Raw genomic sequence first — 21,720 nt, forward strand, 5'->3', positions numbered from 1 at the left:
TTCCCCCTCCTCCCGCCTCCTTTTGGTGGCTGTTTGCTTTTTTTGTTCTTTTCAACGTTCAAAGTACTTTGCTATGTCAGTCTGCAAGGAGCTGGAAGACAATTCTCCCTTAGTGAAAAGGAACCCTCTAGCACACGCACCAGGGTTTTCCTGGACTGCTTCTCACCAGGGCTTCAGAGTTGCTGGTCACACATATTGAGAGACCTTCAGTGGCTTTGCTGAGGATAAAGGTTAGATGTGATCTCTCAGATGGGGTTGGCCAGGGCACGCCCTATACATCATCACCATCCACTGAGTTCTGTGTCCTTTGACGGCTGGCATTTCTAACTCCAGCTTTGAACACTGCAGTGTTTTTCCTTCTGACCTCTCTCCTGAGGATGACCCATTAACCCACCAACACTTATTCTCCAGGGGAACAAAAATGCCCACTGTTTGATGAGCCGGGTTGAAAAGACCGGTCTCTCTCCAGTGAAGCACAGAACATAATTTCTATAAAGGTTCTATTTTATGATTTCTGTAGAGAGAAAGAATCACCCAGACAACAGAAATGGTCACCTTCTTTAACTCTTCTCAAGGATAGAGCAGTAAGGCGGAAAATTCCTTTTTCCTGGGCAAGACTGAGACTTGGTGAATCCAGACAATAGCTGTCTGCGAGTGGGATGCACTCCAACCAGACTACATGACTTGGATGGAAAAATCAGCCCTTATTTATTTATTTTTCCTGACCAAGTTGGATCAGAATCTGATTCCCTTTGCCTCCAACACACAAATTCCCAATGGATGAAAGCTCTACTTTTATGATCTAAGCAAAAGGAATGAGAGAGCAGCTGTCCTACAAAAGTGGTTTCCAGATACAGGGTTGGCAGTTCAAAGTGGCACCAATTCCAGGGACATGACCCCCCAGGCCATTGTAATGAGGTTGACACACCTGTTCCAGCCTGGATTAGGCCTTGTTTCTCCTCATTTGTCCTTAGAGCAAAAATAAGCCTGAGTGATTGTGCAAGGCCTTTCCGGACATAAATTAAGCGTGGAGCATATTGCATTGAAAGGATCTCCCTAAGAATCCTGCAGACTTACCGGAGAGTTGTTAGTTTGCAGGAAATTGTTTTTGGTGTCTGCCTGGATAAAGGAGGACGATGAGTCAAAGCCCTTCCCATCTGTAAGATGAGTCTTGTGGCCTCCAAGAGATCTAGATAACATTCCTTGGGCTTCCTAAGTGGTCAAGCTGAATCCTCTTTCTGTTTTGTTTGCTGAGTATCACTGAGTGAGTGAGTGCTGTCCCATCCTATTTTAATGTTTTCAAACAGTTTCCCAAAGTCTACGCTGGGCTTTTTGTAATTTCATTCTCTAGCTGAAGGCTTGGTTACCACCAAGTGGCCCTCCCGCTTTCCTGTTTCTGTCCTATAAGGTAAGTAAGACACACGAAGTTCATTTCAAGAAGGCTTGGGTCAACATACAGTTGGTTGCATAAAGGAAAGCACAAAGGTGTTGGAATCAGGTAAACCTATGCTGGAACCTCAAAACATTTTTGAACTTCTTTTTTTTGAGATGGAGTTTCGCTCTTGTTGCCCACGCTGGAGTGCAATGGTGTGATATTGGCTCACTGCAACCTCCGCCTCCCAGGTTCAAGCCATTCTCCTACCTCAGCCTCCTGTGTAGCTGGGTTTACATGCCTCCACCACCATGCCCAGCTAATTTTTTGTATTTTTAGTAGAGACAGGGTTTCACCAGGTTGGCCAGCCTGGTCTTGAACTCCTGACCTCAGGTGATCCACCCGCCTCAGTCTCCCACAGTGCTGGGATTACAGGCATGAGCCACCGTGGCCGGCCAGTTGAACTTCTTAATTTTGATGTCCTTAAGTATGAAATAGAGAAAATAGTAATACCTGCTAGTCTCATAATGAGGACTAAATAAGATAATGTGGATAGAATTTAATAATACTTGTTATATTGTAAGACCTTAAATGGTTCCTTGGTGTTACTAATTATTATTTTAATATCAATGCCAGATTTATGATACATTATTTTGTTAATATTTTATATAACATTATTGTTATATTCTATAGATTATTATTTAATTATTGTATTAAACATAACTAATGTTAGTATTGGGCTGCTGTTGATAAGTGTGGTAGGCATTCAGAAGAAGGTGGCGGAATCCCCGCCTCTGTGTGCCATTCTTTCATAAGGTAGCTTTCTCACTGAACTAATATCACTAGAGAACCTAGCATGTGCCAGGTATCTTTCTAGGAGGGGAGGACACAGCAGGTAGCCCAAACAAAGTTCCCCCCCTCATGGAGCTTACAGTCTAGTGAGAGTTGAGGAAAATAATTAAATGAATGTATAATATGATTTGCAGTGATAAATGCTATGAAGAAAAATTAAGCAGGGAAAATTGCTGGAGGAAAACAGATCAGGGTGGGACAGGAGGTGTATTATTTTAGATAAAGTGGTCAGGGACACTCCTGGGAGGAGGTGGTATTTAAGCAGAAATCTGAATAATTTGAGAGATCCAGTCACTCAGAGATCTGGGGGATGAGCATTCCGGACAGAAGTGGCGAAGGGAATCAGATTCTGATCCAACTTGGTCAGTGGACAGCTATTGTCTGTAGGCATGAGCTTAGCATGTCTAAAGAGCAGCAAGCTGTCCAGTGTGCTTAGGGTGGGGTACACAGGGCTGGATGGAGAGGGTGAGCTCAGAGAGGTAGGCGGTAGGGAGCTTGGATTTTTTTCCTGAGTGTGACGTGAAGCTTCTTCAGTGTTTTGAGCAGAGAGTAATCTGTTTCTCTCTGTTTTGTTAAACACACAAGGACAGCAGGCTACTGGTTAAAATATTGAGCTCAGGTCTTAATGCAGCTTGAATAATGCAAATAGTTGTTACCTTATTAGTGTCATTTAGTATGTTTCCCTCAAAACTCTTCAGGGAAACACAAATTGTCTCAGTGAATACAGAAACAATTCCCTTCCTCATTTATTACTATCAGATGCAAAAATGATGTTTAAACTGGGCTATGTAATTGATTTATGCAGCAGCCCTAGTATTTCCATATGGATTCTCCTAAAATTGGCTAGAACTCTGGGGCTCCAGCCCCACCCCCTGCACTTGCCAGCACTCTGGTGGGCATCCCCGCCTGTCAGCCTTGCCTCCTGCCTGCTCCTCAACCAAGCACTCTCCTTCCTGATGCCCATGCAGGCAGGGGTAAGGGAAATGGCACCAGATGCCATTCTAATGATTTTCCAGCTGCCACTGGACACTGGCATGAATACAGCAAAAAATCAAGAGGAAGCTAGAAGGAAGAAATACTTCTGTTGACAACTTGGAAGGAACCCATGTGGCTGCTCTCTAAGAGCGAAGGGCAAAGTCACAGAACAGAGCATGTGAGGGCAGGAAGCAACTTCGGAAATCACCTAACCAGCCACTCATAGAGAGAACAGAACTGTCACTCAGAGAGGTTGAGTGCCTGACACAGGGTCCCACCAGCTTGAGTTATAACAGCAATCAGTGGTGAGGTCAGGCTCCTGAATCTCTTGGTCTTGTCTATTCTAATGATTTCTTTTTAGTTTCTTTGCCTGTCTCCCTGCTGTCATCTGTCTTCCACATTGCTCACTACATGTTTCATTCCTAGAATACAGAGCTGATCACATTGCTAGCATGTTTAAAAACCTCTAGTGACACTTCAATGCCTTAAAAAGCAAAATCCGGACACTTGATTGTGGACCACCATCTGAACCCACCCTTTCTTTCCCCCTCTACCCACCACCCCATCCCACACTAGCCACATGCGGGGCTGTGGGGTTGTGGGGGACTTACGGATTCCAAGACGGCTTGCACCTTCCTGACTTGCACAGGCAGGCCCCTCCGCTGAGAATGTCCCCGCTTCACTCTTCTGCTATCAAGCCTGGCCTCAACACTAACCCTTTTGTGTATCCTTGTCTACAACCCCCACCCTGCCCACCTCGCCCTTTCAGAACTAGTTCCTCCCTCCCTTCACTATGCCCCCATTGTACTGGAACACGGCCCTATTATGAGGTCTTTCCACATTGTCTCATAATGATTTGTTGATGTCTGTGTCCTCAGCCCTGATGTGTGCTCCTGGGGAACAGGTTGTATCTTGTTCATCTCTGTGGCCCCTGTCCTGTTGTGTACCTTACAGGTGCATAAATGCTTGCAGAATAACTGAGTAAGAAGATACATGTGACTTCAAAGAAAGTATGTTTATCATGAGGTTCTGTGTGGTGCTCAGGAAGGGAACAGGGAAGACATGTTGCTCCCCTGTGTTTGAGTTTAGCAGTGTGTTTTCCATTTATTTAAAATGGAGTTAGGATGCACCTTTTCAGAACCAACTCAAGGCCTGTTGCTAGTTGCTCATCTATGAGCCAAGAATAGCTTTTACATATTTAAGTGGTTGGGGAAAAAAAAAAAAACCCAAAGACAAGACGTGAAAATGATGTGAAATTCAAATTTCTGTGTCTATAAATAAAGTTTTATTGGAACACAGCCATTCTTATACATGTAGGGATGTCTTTTGAGCTATAATGGCAAACTCTAAGCAGTTGCCACAGAGATAGGAAAGCCCCCAAAGCCAAAGCAAAAGTATTATTTGGTCATCTCTGGAAGTTTGCCGACCCACACTCTAGATTAGCGCAAGGTATATGTATGCCTGAGTTCAGAATAAAGTATAGATCTTTCCACATCTACAAGGGAACAATCTGGAAGCTGAGTGAGTGCTAGACCAGAGGGACAGCCCAGTCCTAAAAAGAAACCATTCTAGAGCCATGTTTTATCATTTCTAGTCTGACATTAGTTTTTAAAAATAGTCTACATATACCAAAGTTATTTCAAAAATAATTAGAGGCAGCAACTTTTCCAGTCTCTTGCAGGTCACCAGAAACCTCCCCAAAGACCAGCCATTGAGAGTTTTCTCCTTCAATCCAACTGATCCTTGGTTCATTCAGCCTCGATTGAAACCCTCCCAGGTGCCAGGCCTGTGCCAGACGTTTACAAGTATGAGTCCATTTAATTTCATCTCACGTACAGTCCTATGAGGTAGGTTGTATTGTTCTTACTTTACACTTCACAAAACCAAGACTGGAGAAGTTCTAGAGCATGCACCAACTTACAGGGTGATGGCACGTTTGGTTTATGAACGCAGGCTCTCTGGTTTCTGAGTCTGTGTGGGCCTGACCATGGAGTTACACTGCCGCCAAAGGCTTCCTCTCTTCATATGAACGAATGAATTAAGGAACTTCATTATCTGAGCACATGTTTGTCTGCTCAGTAAGGTCAAGCCTCCACCCAAGTGGGACTAAACTCAACTCAAACAGTTCTTGAGTTGTGAGGTGGGCTGATGCAGCAGTGTAAATACAAATGCACACAAACACCCCTGTGTGTAGTTCGTCTTTCATCATTCTGCCCTGCTTCGTGGCTCTGCTTACCTACATCCCATCATTCCTTTACCTCTTACCCCATCTTCTTTATAAAAGCTTTCCTAGAAAAAAATCTCTCCATCGTAGCTCTTCTCCCTCCAATCTTTCTCTGTATCTCTGAACTCCCATCACCTGTGGCCTAAGCCAATGCTTCCCAAATCCTATTTCCCTTAAGGAACAATTAGGAATGTGTAGACTTCTCTCCTTTAAGTATAAGCCTCAGTAGGCTTAGAATGAGGCCATGGAATCTACCCATTTAAAATGATCTTCATGGCTCCTTGTGGTAGCTCACACTTGTAATCCTAGCACTTTGGGTGGTCAAGGCAGGAGGATTGCTTGAGCCCAGGAGTTTGAGCCCATCTTGGGCAACATAGCGAGACCCCATCTGTACAAAAATAAAATAAAATAAGTTAGCCAGGTGTGGTGGTGCATGCCTGTAGTCTCAGTTACTTGGGAGGCTGAGGTGGGAGGATCACTAGAGCCCAGGAGGTCGAGGCTGCAGTGAGCCGTGTTTGTGCCACTGCACCGCAGCCTGGGAGATCGTGCCACTGCACTGCAGCCTGGGAGACAGAGTGAGACCCTGTCTCTAAAAACTAAAACTAAAAAAATCTGCATATGGTCTCTAGTCAGTTTTTTGTCTATAACACACCATTTAGTGCTCGATTATTGCCTTACATGGTTTCCTTTGTGAGAGTTTCTTCTCCATGATGAGATTTTGAGCAATTTATAGGAGAGGGTTCTGTCTTTTCTTTTATTGTATCCCATTTTGCACCTATGTAGGTGACTGAATCCCCTCTTTTGTCCTCTCAAAGCCCTGTGTCTTGTCTGTGCACACTGCCTTCACTGAATTCAACAGGGGGAAAAAATAAGCCACTTCTCAGAAGGTGAGGGAATGAGCTCCTCTCACTTCAAGGCAGTAAACCTCTTTTATCTGTTGAACTGGGCAAGCTCTTGGAATGGATGAAAGTCTATTATTAGAGAAGAGCCTAAGAACAGTCCTAATGCTTGATTATATACTGTGAAATGGGGCTTTCCTGCTGCTAATATTTTGGCACAGGAGACCTCATGAAGACCACCTGACCTTACACCCAACTACCTCTTTACTAACAGTGTCCTAGGAATACATTCTATTTTCTGAAAGACTTGTTAAGGCAATATTTAAAAAAAAAAATTGTTTCTGCAGATGGAGGGTAGTGTTTTCTCAAAAGGCTCCTTGACTCATGATTCTTAAATTTCAGCAGGCTGTCATGGCACAGCCCCTTACAACCTCCACTCTCACTGAGCCCTCTTCCTGCAGCAATCTGCCTTCCATCTCTGTGAGGTGGATTTTAATTCTCCCAAGGGTGAAGGCTAAAACTGGATGTCTGAGGCCCCTCCTAGTTCTTGATAAACCATGAAATAGTACATGTAAAACCGTGTCAGTACCACGCTACTAAAAACCTAGCCAGGCCACCTTAAGTGGAGCGATGACGGGTAATATCATGACTTGATGTTTAAAAAACTGCGATTGTGAAGTTTTGATGTTTAGTGTTATTATAACTTTGGAATACTTAATTACTACTTTTTTTTCTTCAAAGAATTAAAAAACGTTGACAGATTAAATTATGTGTTAAATAAATTCATTCGACTCTAGTGAAATGTGACAAGCAATTGTGCGGCTCTATTTTAGCGTTTTCTTTATACGAAAAACTTGGAGGAATTAACTTAAAGGGGAAGTTATCAGAAAAAGTAGAAACGCCTAAATAAAGATTTAGGCTTATGTATCTCCATAAATGTACAAGGTTCACATTTCTGCTCTTTATGTGTCCGCAGCTAGGCAAAGGCATCAGTGGAACAATTGGAGTTTAATAGTAAAATTGTGCAGGCTGCCTGGCAAAGCCTCTCTCCTATTTTCTCTCTCTCTCTTTTTTTTTTCTCTCCTGTTTTCTCTAGCCGTGAGGTGTTCTGCTATTACATGCTTTAGTTTGTCCAAATAAACAACTTGTTAAATGAAACTGTCATGAAAATCTTTTCTGCTGATAGGAACTTCACCCTGTGGATTTTTACAAAGGTTGAGGTGATCTGCCAAGACCAAATAAACGGGAATATCATGGCTGAAATGAGTGGCCATCTCCTTTTTCCGGAGGCATTGCCTAACACAGTCATCTTGGTGCCTAATACCTATTAAATGACGGGGAGCAAAGGCATCAGGTCATCTTGCTAACCCTTTATGCTTCCTCTATATGTTCTTACATTTGAAAAGTATTGGCCAGGCATGGAGGCTTACACCTGTAATCCCAGCACTTTGGGAGGCTGAGGCAGGTGGATTACAAGGTCAGGAGTTTGAGACCAGCCTGACTAACATGGTGAAACCCTGTCTGTACTAAATGTACAAAAAATTTAGCTGGGCATGGTGGCATGCACCTGTAATCCCAGCTACTCAGGAGGCTGAGGCAGGAGAATCGCTTGAACCGGGGAGGCGGAGGTTGCAGTGAGCCGAGATGCTGCCACTGCACTCCAGCCTGACAACAGAGTGAGACTCCATCTAAAAATAAAAGAAAAGAAGAAAAGTCTTCCTGACTTCTCTGGCATACATATTAGCACTTTCTATGTGATGTCACATGATCTTTCCTACATGACATCATGTGATGGGACTTTGGAGCCCTCTCCTACTCTCCATGTCTTGCTATTGTCTAGTTGGACTAAGCAGAAAAGGCTTATGGATTGTGTGCCCAAGCTTCCTAGATGAGCTGGATGTTCTGTTTCCAGTATCCTTCTGAGCTTTGCCATTCTTTGTGCACACTGACCTCTGAAAGTCATCATCCACACCAAGCATCCAGCATAGCTCCAGGGGCGGAGGTAGGGACAGCACAGAATGGGGGAGAGGGGAGTGTTTTAAACACCAAATAGCCACTTGTAATGCCCAGGATACATCATTTCTTCAGGGGTTGGAGATGCATTTTCTCCCCCTCCTGCCCTAAAAGAGCTCAGCCGACCCAGCCCTCCAAGAAGGCCTCCCTCCTGTGCCCTGCTGCCCTCATCAGCTGAGGCTGGCCAGTGTCCAGCAGGCCCCAGGCTCAGGGTCCCAGGCCTGTCTGGCCAGCCCAAGCAGCCGCCAGCTGGCGCTCATGAGCGCATAAAAGGAATCTGGATAATGCAAGGCCTGGTGGAGAGGCGGGTGAGAGGAATGTGGTGGGGAACACAGCACACCCGGCAGGTTTCAAGCCAAGCTTTGGAAGAGTTTGACTCATTTTAGAAAGCAAAGTGCTCCAGCTATCAGCAATCTTTCATTTTGTCTGCTAGAGAAATGCCATGCCAGCGTAGGCTGAGGACTTGGGTGGTGGTAAAGACACCGCTGTCCACCCTTGACTTGCTGAACCGAATGTGGACAGAGCATTCCTTTCTGCCCACTGAGCCCAGAAATAAAGAGCAGCTCTCTTCTTTATACAAAAAGCCAAAGGGGGAGGCCTGCAATCATGCACAAGACTTGAAGTCTCGCTCACTGGCACCCCTGAGCTTTACAGACGCTGAGTCTAAGTTCTCCTCACTTGCTCAAGTCCTGGCACCCTGTGATTTCAGACTTGAGGATGGAGACAAGGGAGTGTTGCCAGGGTGTTCTTGAACCCCAGTGCGTGCCGTTCTCCTGACTCATGCTCTAACCAGCTTTTGGAGCTTCTGGTCTTAGGAGGGGTGGAGAGTTGTGACAAGAAGCGAGGCTGTGCCCTCCTGGCCCCAGCTGAGAGAGGCCAGGTCTTCTCCCAGCTTTCATTGTGCCACCTTAAAACCACTCTCTGTTTGCAAAAGTCACCCCCTGTGCAGTTCTGGTCACCAGGGAAAAAACCATGTCCTTCCTTTTTACCCAGATAGTTCTGTGCATTTTACTGTCCTCTCAAGCCCACTCTGGGACTTGGCTCCCCAACTATCCCCTCTCTCATGCACCCCCTAATCTTTCCCACCCTGCTTTCTGCAAGTAAGTTCAGGTCTTCCTCACCCTAAAAACGGATTCACAGTTTCTTGTTCAAAAACCTGGAGGCCAGACGAGCTTATGGAATTCGGAATATTTCAGATTTTAGGAAGAGATTTGGAGCATATACCACATGCTACAAGGCACTCCCAGTGAAATCCACGGCTGTGTCCCATAAGCAAAGGCATGCATGTTTCAGCAGTCGAATCTACAGAGTCATGCCGAGTGGGTAGAAGAATGCTCATCACCTCGGGCCAACTCCGCTCAGGCTGTGCTGCCAGTGAACTATGAAAATACTCCAGATTTTTACATTTTGTTATTGTGGAGGCACGAATATGAGCCACATACATGTTCTCTGGGTCTTCAGAATCTTCCCTTTGCCATCTCTCCTTCCCCAACACTGACCAAGTGCCCTCTCTCTTTCACTTGCCATGACCAGAGAGTGGGTGGTCCAGAGTCGTGGCCTCCTGCTCAGTCCTCCAGCTGTCTGCTTCTGACCCCTGTTCCATCAATAACCGTCAAAGCCATTGATGCACAGAATAGGAGTAGTGTTGAAATTACTAGAAAAAAGAAATGAAAAAGACTTGCAAAATACAAACCTTGATGATGACCATGAGCATGATGGTAATTAAATTCAGCTGATAGAAAATGACTCCTAATGGCTGTCAGAGCTCCTACGCACTAGCTCTCAATTTCTGCACCTACCTGCCCATGGGCCTGTCTAGCATGTGGCCTGGTGCAGGTCTGCAGGTCACATTTTGAGGAGTCCTGCTCCAGGGGAACCTCCAACCTCCATTATCCAAGCCAGGGGCTCTTCTCTGCCTGCCAACTCTTTGATCTCCCCTCAACTTCTGAAATTCCCTGTCATTTCCTCTGTCATGAAATCAGCTCCTTCAGTTTCCACAGCAGTGGGCTCTTCTGATTCTTCTCCTTCTCTTGCCAATAAGTTCCAGTCTTCTTTCCAGTAGCCTTTCTTCAAGGTTCCATTCTCAGCCTTTTTCCTCATGTATTTTCCTCTTTATCTATCTCATGCTCTCCAAGACTTCTACTCTGATGACAATCACATCTCTCAATCTGCGTTCTGGGTTCCAAGCCCTCATTTTCTACTGCATCCAAATATTCCAGAAGCATCTCATAAACTCCTCATCAAATATTGGAATGATTAATTTTATGTGTCAACCTGGATAGGCCATACATGGTAACCAGATATTTGATCAAACACTAGTCTAGATGTTGCTGTGAAGGTATTTTGTAGATGAGATAACATTTAGATCAGTAGACTTTGAGTAAAGTAGATACCCTCCACCTTGTGTGTGGGCCTCATCTAATCAGATGAAGGCCTTCAGGGAAAAGAGACTGAGGTCCCCCGAGGAAGAGGGAATTCTGTTCCAGTAGCCTTCAGACTCCAGCTGCACCGTCAGCTCTTCCAAGGGTTCCCATGCTGTGGATCTACCCTGTAGATTTTGGACTTGGAGCCAGTTCCTTAAAAATATACCAATCCTTGATTCTCTTTCACTCTCTCTACACACACACATGCATGTGCACATGCACACACACCCAGATACACACATATCCTGGAGAACCCTGATTAATACACATATGAATGGTAAATTCCCATTGAAACAGTGTCTGTTTTAAACCATTCTCTTCTATTTATGACCCTACCAGCCACCAGAATCAAAACCCAGATCGATATTTTATTTCTTTCTCCCACCTACATCCCACATCCAATCAGCTGCCAAGTCACATCAATATTTAAATATCAATATTTAAGACATAAATCCCCTTCCTTTCATTCATCCACAAAGGACGGTCCCAACCCCCACTCAGGCCTGGTTGATCATAGAATGCATCCTCTTTTCTTCTGTGACTAATCTGAGAACTTGACATGTAACTCAGAGAGAGTCAGTCTAAGATCTTTGAGATTTTTCTATATGAAGCCTGGGAGACAGACAACTTCTCTGTTTTTGGATCATAGACTGTAAATGTATCCTTAGTAGTGAATATCTTTTTCCCCTTGTAGAGAGAGTCAATAAATAGCAAAAGAGAATGAGTCCATGTGCAAAAAGAAGCAAAGACAGTTAGAGTGGAGAATGGAGAGAACCCTAATCCTGTTGTCTGCACCTCTGGATCCAGCCTTGCCTGAAGTCTACTCTTAGACAACTCAATTCAGGAGATCATAAATACACACTCCTGGCTAACTTAGTATGAGTTGGATTTCGTTCACATGCAGTGACAGTGTCCTGACTAACCTTCTACCAGAAAGTATTTTCTTAAAAGGCAAAGACTATACCTTATTCATTTGCACCCCCTGTGGCAGCACATATAGGGTCTTGGAGATTATAGGCACTCAATCAATATGCTGTGTTGAACTCCCAGCCTGTCTTTAAGGTATCAGCTACATTGTCAACTTGTGTGTGGGAGGAGAGGGAGATGTGTCAAAAAGGAGCATTTTCTGTGGCTGCTACGATGGCAGAAATAGAAATGAGACTTAGTATTAGGAACATTCCAGGGTCATGGTGATTTGGAGCATGGTGACCCAAAGGCGAAGCAGACCCAGCCTTTCAGGTTCATTGATTTTAACCCACAGCTTTAACAATGAAAGGAAAAGCAACACATATTTTTGCTGTTATGTGTGGGCCAGCAGTGTTTTGTCTACCTGTAGATCTGTATAAATATTTATATTATGTTTCCTTGCCAATTAACTTGTACTTGTTAATCCCTGCCGAGATTTCATTCACCCGTCCACCAATACTTACTAATTGTCCAACGTAATGGTAGTCACCTTGGGAGCTACAAAGATGAATAATACCTAGAGGCTGCCTTACTTCTTCAGTACCTATTACAGTAGCAGCCAGTGCGGCTGCAGGAAGATAAACTTGTGTTGGGGGAAAAAAATCACACCGTAAAGTTATGTAAGTTTCTATTTTAAATTCATCTGGTTCTAATTTACTAAATTTAATGCTTTAGAGCCAATGCCAAAGTGCTACATTTGATTTGTGGAAATACTTTAGCACATTTTTCCATCGTGCTCTTGTACAATATATTTACCGCCCTTTTGTTATGGTTAGAAAGATTATGGACCTTAAGGAAAGCCCTCTTTATGAGCTTGCTGATATTTTGTTATAAAATGCTATAAGATGGAATAAGTCTAGTAAACAATAATATTCACTTAGGAGCATTCCACATGGTTTAGCTGTTTTTTTTTTTTTTTTCTTCTTCTTTTTAAATTTAACAAGGATATCCATCTGGAAAATGGATGTTTAAAAACTTTCACTATGCCAAACCACTTCTTTTCAGGGCAGACAGTATTTTTTTTGGGTGGGGGAGCGGGCGGGGATGGGGATGGATTTTTAAATAGCAGTCATACTGTGCTCTACTGCTAACACAATAATAATGTTAATACCAAAGGACAGAAAAATGCCATGGACCCAGACTTCCAAGAGGGAGCTCACAGAACATTCCAGATCCTTCAGGCAAAATGAACTGAATGTAAGAATATCGACCTAAGTGCCATTTGTGCACTGGCTTTGGGCCTGGCACAACCTGCCTCAGGTTGAGGTGGTTCCTGGGCTGCTTCCATCTCTCTCGTCCTCCTTGACAGGCTCATTCCATTGCTATCATAGGTTCCAGTGACAGGCAAAAGCAGACAGACCCCAGGTCCCAGGAATGAACAGTCATGATGGGGCCCCCCAAACCCCAGGCTCCATCAGTTACCTGGCAGGGCATCATGGCCTCTACCCTGTGGCCTGTTATAGAATAATCAAGATCTCATGCCAGCATTTTCGCTGAAGCCTCCCTGATGGGCTGCAGTTTAGCCAATGAAGCCTGCCTTGAATTTTCACAGTGGCATTTAAAGCTCGAGTGTGGACTCATTTTGCTCCTGCTTTCGGGCTTTGCTCAGCTTACCAAAAATGAGAGGTTTTTCACTTCACACCCACATAAAATAAGATGGCAACCTGGGAAACTCCCCCTCTGCCTAGCAGCATTAAAACGAAGAAACCTCATTTCTTTCAAACAGAGCTTAGACAGCTCTTACAAAGGAGAGGCCGCAAAGGCTGGGCCAGTCAACATGTTTCTGATCCAACAGGCTCTCCTTGCCTCCAGTTATGTGACTTAGGCTGCAGGGGCTCAGATGCATCAGAATGATGACATGTGACTGTTCGTGGCTCCAGGGCTTCAGATGACTGCGTCCTGCAACCTCCCACATCAAGATGAGGCCTGTTTGTGAAGGGACACTCTAATGTGGCTCTTCCCTACCTAGCCAAACAAGATTTGTGCTCCCAACTCCCTTGCCTAGAAGTTCAGTCTTCCCGTCTCCCTTTGAAAACACTGCAATATGAAATGAAGGTTTAAAACAGTAACCAAGTGGCCGAGCGCTGTGGCTCACTCCTGAAATTCCAACATTTTGGGAGGCCGAGGGGGGTGGATCACCCGAGGTCAGGAGTTTAAGACCAGCCTGATCAACGTGGAGAAAGCCCATCTCTACTAAAAATACAAAAATTAGCTGGGCATGGTGGCACATGCCTACATGTGCCTACTTGGGGGGCTGAGGAAGGGGAATCGATTAAACCTGGGAGGCAGAGGTTGCAGTGAGCTGAGATCACACCACTGCACTCCAGACTGGGTGACAGAGCGAAACTCAGTCTCAAAAACAAAAAAACAGTAACCAAGTGAAGAGAACATCATGATCTCTCCCTTCTTCTGAATTCTTTGGAATCTCTTTTACTTTGCTCTTCAAGTCCATTCATTCCTCCCTGCATGCTCAAGTTAAGTCTGTCCTCCTAAAATTGACTCCAGCCTCTCTTGATGACTCCTTTTTCCTGAATTTGTACTATGCTCAAAGTCAGTTCTACTAGTTCAACACGGGAGTCATGGTGCCATTGTCTGCCATGTATGAATCCCTAATGGTGCCCCGCCTTTCATAACACTTGACATCAGAAGTAGGCAATCCCCTATTTGTCACAAACGATAGAAGTTTGTTTTTATTGGGATGTAATTCACCTATATGAAATTCACAATTTTAAAGTGTACTCTTCAGTGTTTTACAGGATAGTCACAGAGCTATTGCAACATCATCACTATCTAATTCCAAAACTTTTCATCACTCCAGAAAGAAACATCATGCCCATCAGCCGTCATTCCTCATTTCCCCCCTGCCCCCAGACCTCTGGCAAATACTCATCTCATTTCTGTCTGGCAATAACAATTTATAACTGACTTCATGCATTTTTATTTTCAGCCTGATTTCAAAGGCTAACATAAACACGAGATTGGCTATTAACATTTTTGTATGTATTTCAAAAGATGACTTCAGTTGCATGAACACATGTATACATTTAGCACATGCAAGGGAACGTGGAGTGATAACAGCCAAAAAATGGTAATAAAATAGAAAAGAAAAGCAAAATGTGGGGTGTGTGTTGGTGATGCTTTAGAAGGCTTTTAGAAAGAAAGGAGAAAGAAGGTCCCATGAAAATGGGAAATTATTCCTTTGTAGGCTTTCCACTGGGACACATCTATTTTTCAGATTGTTTTGATTTAGGCTAGATATATTATCTTCATTTTTAAGAGGTTTTTTAAAGAAACTTCATCAGATTCTTGGAAGACAATTTTTGGGACATAGAGCTGAAAGTTTCAAGGTGCCATTTTCTATAAGATCTTCCCAAAAGAAACACTTAAAAAGATGACATATTTGCCAACTGCTTACTTAAAAAATAGAAAAACAATAGATTTAAGAAAGAAAGAAAAGAAAGAAAGAAAAAATGGAAAGCCTTTACCTCTTAGAAGTCATATGCCAGATACAGCTAAGTGCACCAGCTCTTCTCCATAACAATGAATCAGCGAGGGGTTAGTAATCCCACATCTAGAACCTGCCGCTCAGGGAGTGACTGCTTTGCTCAGGATCACACAGCAAGGATCTAACCAAGGCTCATCTGGTTCCAAACCTCATGCTCGTAACCTTGTTATTGCCTTTGAACACTGCAATTCTATATATTCTCAAACTGGTCCCCCAAAAGTACCCTAATAAGAAAATTGATGTCGTACAGAAAACAGCAATAGGTATTACATTTTCTGCTCTTGGAGAACAGTATGGACAGGGAAGGGGCGTGGCTGTTCTGTGGGCTGCTCAGGGTCCTGGCTTCTGTGGCCCTCTGTTCTTCATCATAGAAGCCATCGGAGCCGTTGGCCTGTCACGTCCCCAAGGCCAGACCCATCCAGAACGGTCAAGCTCTGGTTGGCACTAAGTCCCCAGCACACCCCAAGCGCTACCCTGATCTCACCTGGTTCTGGTAACTTGCTCAATGGGGGACTGAGGCCCCAACTTGGCCCTGGGATGGCCCTGCTACCTGCACATGGCTCTCCCTACAGTACTGGTCTCTGAGGACTTGGGGAAGTGACAGCTCAGTGTCTTTTTCCAGCAAACTACCCTCTCCTCCATTGGATCATTGAATAGCGATGTTCCTCAGCCCCTGCCTTCTCCCTCTCTCCTCTCTCCCCAGCGTCCACAGTCATGCCAGCTATTCACAAGCCAATGACTCACCAGTTTTCATCCCCATGACGCGTAATTTTATATGTCAACGTGACTGGGCTACGATGCCCACATATTTGGTCAGATATTATTTTGGATGTTTCTGTGAGGGTGTTTTGGAATGAGATTTACATTTAAACCAATGGACTTTGAGTAAAGCAGATTGCCCTTCATAATGTTGGTGGGCCTTATCCAATCTGTTGAAGCCCTAAATAAAACAAATATATACTGAGTCCTATAGGGTTAAATTTGACTGTGAGTGACAGAAAAACCTTAGAAGAATGAGTTTAAAAAGACAGAAATTAATTTTCTTCTTATTTATTAGAATTCCTGGGTTGGTTCAGGGCTTTACAAAGTCTGTAGAGTCCTAGATTTCTCCTCCCTTGTGCTTTGAAATCCTCAGAATAAAGTCCAAGGCAGCTCAAATTCTAGACATTGCTTCTAAATAACATCTTCCAGCCTTAGAAAAGAAGAAGGAGGTGGAAAAAAAGTGCCTCCTCCCTGAAAGGTGTTCCTAGAGCCTCCATTCTCATCCTATTAGTCAGATCTTGGTCACATGGTCACAACTAGCTGCAAGGGATGCTGGGTGGTGTAGTCTATATTCTAGGTGGTCATTTCATGACTAAGTAAGAGGAGAATGGATATTAGAGGATGACTGCTAGTGTTGGCCACAAGTACCTACTGGGTAAATATGTACAGTAGGTGCTCCATAACTGTTTGATAAATGTATACATGTGTCAGGTTTTGTCTGCCCGTTTGGATAGACCTCTGCTCATAGTAGAAGGTCATGTTAGGGCACTAGGTAATAGAGTACATCGTTCTCTTCCTGCCCAGAGGTTATGTTCTGCCTGCTGGCGTGGGCTTCCTTCTGGTTCCTGTGTCTGGATCTGCCCTCCTGGTACACATGTAGTGAGTGTGCAGGTCATGGTGAAGGGACTCAGAGATTCCTGCCATAGGCAGATCCTTTCCAGCTTTCTCCAACTCACAGCAGTGTCTGGACCATGACTGTCTGGGTCCTCAAGTGGGTGGTGAGCCCCCCACTGCCTGTCACTCCACAGGAACGGATTTGCAAATGGCTGGATGTGGCCAAAGACACAGTCAGACACCCAGCCCAGGAGCACAAGTTCCAGAAAGAGGGAGGGAGAGCGAGGTTGAGACTAGAGGAAGAATGTCTTTCTCCCCACTGGCCCTTGTCCTTGGAGGTCAAAGTCAGTGTAAAGTCATAAAATTTTGTGAGATGCTGGCCCCGGGTGAGAATTAGAGCCCCCATGACAAACACAGTAGCCAAAGCCTAAATCTAATTTGACATACCATGAAAATGAGGCAATTGTGTGTTGGCCTTGCTGGAATCCCCATGTCACCCTCCATTAATTTCTTTGTCAAGGCAGTTTCCAAAATCTCTTTTCCTCAGGATCATAAATGCTGGGGGAAAACATCCCCAAGTGCTCTTAACAGGCAGCAGGGGAAAGAGGCTGCTAACTGCTCAGAATCACGTCCTGAATCTACCAAAGACAGTTTTGCTGCCCGTCCTGTGATCAGAGAGTTCTCTGGCGTCTGTTGGACGGCATGGCATTCTCTGCTGACATTCACCCAGTGGGAATCGTTCCTCCCCAGGTCCCCAGGAGAGACCGGAAAGCTGAGCTCAGGTCTGGCTTTTGAGCTGGACAATGCCTGTTCGCTTGGGATACAGGAGTTGGAAATGCATTGTGGCTTCGACTCTGAGATTCCTGAAGTAGGTGCAGGGCCCCACACCCCATGTCTCCTTCCTTTACACTTTGCCACTTCAGGATGTGTCAGAGTTCCCATTTGCAGATCATTTTAACAAGGTCCCAGGCTGAACCCACGGGTTAACAACAATAAAATAATTCTTCATACTAGACTGGGGGATAAAACTACACACCTGCAAATTCCCTACTACCTTTAGTCATGAACTTTGAGCCAGTATTTTTTATTTTAATTTCTCTAGGTACTAGGCCTGGATTTTCCACCTGTGAAAATGTCTCCAGAATTTTGCTGCTGTAAGGAGACTTGAGATAATGGGGTATAGGATAAGTGGCTGTTAAATTGGAGCTTTAAAGAAATGTAACCTACAATGGAAAGAATAAATCTTATCCTTTAAAAAATGATGTTGTAAAAAACTTGGCCAGCTATTATTTCATTCTCTTGATCTTAATTCTCTCAACATGAGAAAGTCAATTCAAATGTAACCAATATGGTCAACTCCATACTACCGTTTCAGATTACAGCAATCAGTAAGGTGTTTTGCTGTCGGGGTGGTGGCTGTTTTGATTAAATCACATTTCTTTTCTTTTCTTTTTTTTTTCTTTGAGACAGAGTCTTGCTCTGTCACCAGGCTGCAGTGCAGTGGTGTGATCTCGACTCACTGCAACCTCCGCCTCCCAGGTTGAAGCGATTCTCCTGCCTCAGCCTCCCGAGTAGCTGGGACTACAGGCACGCACCATCGCGCCCAGCTAATTTTTGTATTTTTGGTAGAGACGGGGTTTCACCATATTGGCCAGAATGGTCTTGATCTCTTGACTTTGAGATTCACCTGCCTTGGCCTCCCGAAATGCTGGGATTACAGGCGTGAGCCACTGCTCCCAGCCTAAACCACATTTCTTTATCTATTGTCTTCTACTACTGAGATACCTATGGTGGAGACATTTCAGCGAGCTTAATATTAAACAGAGAGGGATACTGGAGTCCAGGGTAGTTAGGTGAGGAGCACAAATCGATACTGCAGAGGAAATTGACAACCTTCCCTCTGCGGAAGTCTTGAGGCATCTTCCTCTGTCATGGTCATGGTTTCCTCTCTCCCCTCTAAGGTGGGCAGGACTCACATCAGGATCTCAGTTTTGAAGGCAAGAAAGCTAAGGCCACTCTATATCTGTAGGAGTGATTTGCCAAGGTGGCAGGGCAGTTCAGCATCGACTCCAGCTTTCCCCCTTCCAGTCCAGTTCCTCCCATCCACTAGGCTCTTTTCTAGTGACCCACGAAAACTTCCAGCCTCAGAGACAGTGCTCAACCATTTCAGGGATTTAGGAGCAGTGCCACAAGAGGAAAACAAAGCAAAACAAGAAGCAGGCAAGGTTTAGGTGGAGAATATGGCCTTTTTTCTGGTGTTTCTAAAAAGAAATGACCTGTTGTGCTCTAGCTGCCCTCTGAGTCTTTGAGTAATTTCTCTGTGGCTCAGTGCCAGGGGTGGCTGAATGCTGGGGAGTCTGTGCTGCTCCATGCCTTGGCATGACTCTGTGTGTGTGTATATGGAGGGAGGTGAGCGATGGGCAGAATTCTCCCCTCACCTTCTGCTTGCTTCCCATCAATGCAAAAGCATATCTGGGTGCTTGCGCTCCACCTCAGGGTTGAAGGCTGTATCGATTCCTGCCAAACACAGAGTATGTTTTGCTGTCCCATGTGAATCAGAGCCTGTGTTAATATCTTCTAGCTGAGCACTGGAGTGCTCTCTCAGCTAGATCTTCATTTCAGGTCTGTCCTGGGGCTCTTAGCAATGACAACCGAGCCTTCTGGAGAGCCGACTGGTATTCTCATTTTCTACCAGCCTGAGCATGTCATGAACTTTCTGGCTCACTGGGAGCAGAGAATACAGATGAATGTAAAAATCGAGAAGGGCTTTTGGAGGCTCTAAGAGAATGCCAGTCAAGCAAAGGAGTAGTAGGTTCCTATGCAATACTGGAACCAGCTCTCGTCCCAATTTCATAGTAACTCATGTATTATCTCTGCTTATTTTGAATGCCTCAGCAAAATGTATGTTAATAGAATTCTCTATGGATCTGAGTAGGCTCTCCTTCCTTTAAACAAATTAACACTGCCTACAGCCACCTCCCATGCCTCCTGGAAGCACCCCCTTCCGTGGTCAAAGAAACTCTGTAGAGAGCAGAAAGGAGCAGGTAGGAAATAGACAACTTAGGTCCATGTTGTTTATGCTATTTAGTTATATAGAGCCTTCTGCATAAGCAAAGCACTATTATCTTAATCAAAGTTGAAAATGACAAATAGAAGACAGAAATGAATTCCTAGCCTGTTAGTTTCATTTTATCAGGAAAAAAAAAAGCTCTGTCTCTTAAATATAGGGTTTGTTTTGTGAGTAAATTGGTTGTGTGCCCCAGGGCCTAACTATTCTAAGAAGATATATATTTTACATATTCTAAAAATAAATAAATAAAAATTAGACACAGAGAGATGGAAGTGACAAGAATGCATATATATTTTTCTCCTAAACCTCAAACAAGAAATCATTCTTTTGGGAAAATCGGGCTTGAGCTGGATGTTTTTCATCCTTTCCTGGCAGTCCCCTAAGAACAAAGCATTGTCTTCTGGGGAAACAGTAGGGGCATGAGAATGTTTAAGTATGTCTCAATGATCTAGGGGTCTTGCAAACATCTGAGTCATGAAGAAGTCAGGTCATTATTTTCTAAGAACCTCTAGACAAGGATCAGGGTATGGTCAAAAGAAAATGCTTGGATTTTTGTCCTAACAGGTTCCCATCTCTTTGCCACATTCTGGAATGTGCGCAGTTATTGAACTTAAAAAGCCTTGTCAAATAAAGCTGAGTTTCAACTCCTGTTGATAAAAAAGAGAAAGTATCACCCGGCAGGATCGCAAAGGAGGAAGAGATATGATGAAATCAAACAAGGCCTCCCCGCTTGTAGGAATCTGTCCTCTTCCATGGAGGTTGTGGGGAGTAAGTGTACTGTAGCAGTTAGTATTTCTGAAGGTAAAATTTGATTGGGGATATGTCTCATTCTTCACTTTTATTTCCTCTTGATTGAAAAGTCATATGTCTCCAGGAAAATTGCTGGAGAATATATGCCTTTTCTTTCTCTGCACGACCCTGTGCCTGGGGACAAACTCACGCTGCATGAAAATGAAAACCTGAACTTTCATGTTAACTTATTTAAAATGTCCAAAACTGGGTTCCACGTTTAAATTTTATGGTGTTTTTTGAAATATAAAATTTTAAGTGTGGGAAGCTACGGTATCATTTTGGAAGTCAAATCTTCTGTGGCAACATTATAAAAACTATTACCAAAGTCCATTTCTTCTTCTGGACATCACAGGCAGAAACACAAGTGTGCTTTAAGTGCATATGCGAATGCAACATCAGGATTCTGTAAAAAGAATAAAATAGATCCAGCACCCACCCTCTAAGATAATAATGACTCTGGCAGTGATATTACAGACATGTAGACAAACAAGAATACAGTAAGAAGGAATTGCACATGTCTGCTCACTTTGTCCTTTTTTTTTTTTTTTTAATGAATTGTCATTTGGAGCCACCAGTTAGTATCATGGCATCTTCAAGATTATGCTAAAAGCATGAAGTTACGGTTGTCAGATAAAATACAGGCTGGCCAACTACATTTGAATTTCAAATGAACTATGAACAACTTTTTAGTAGAAGTACATGCCATGAAATACTTGGTTTCTATTTATGCAAAAATGTATTTGTTGTTTATCTGCGACTTAAATATAACTGGGAGCCCTGTCTTTTTTAAAATTAATTATTTATTTTTTAAAATTTTATTTCAATAGTTTTTCGGGGGCAGGTGGTTTTTGGTTACATGGATAAGTTCTTCAGTGGTGATTTCTGAGATATTGCTGCACCTGTCACTCAAGTAGTGTACACTGTACCTAAAGCCCTGTATTTTTATTTGCTGAATCTCACCACCTTACATGCAGAGAAACGGTTACTTCCATGACAACTGTCTGGAACAAGAGGAGAAATCCCACTGGGCCCTAGAGGTGTTGGTAACTTACTGATAATTAGAAAACTCTCACAACGTTTCTAGCTTTTCCCT

At 43.8% G+C, this 21,720-nt stretch overlaps 1 protein-coding gene across 1 annotated transcript in view; it reads right to left on the reverse strand.

The window, feature by feature from the left end:
* NEDD9 (neural precursor cell expressed, developmentally down-regulated 9) overlaps window positions 1–21,720 on the reverse strand; it is a 195,220-nt gene that overhangs the window by 50,655 nt on the left and 122,845 nt on the right. The window lies entirely within an intron of this gene.

The sequence above is a fragment of the Aotus nancymaae genome, unplaced genomic scaffold (assembly GCF_030222135.1).
Source record: "Aotus nancymaae isolate 86718 unplaced genomic scaffold, 86718_ANA_hifiasm-v0.15.2.pri h1tg000051l, whole genome shotgun sequence".
Classification (NCBI taxonomy): Eukaryota; Metazoa; Chordata; class Mammalia; order Primates; family Aotidae; genus Aotus; species Aotus nancymaae.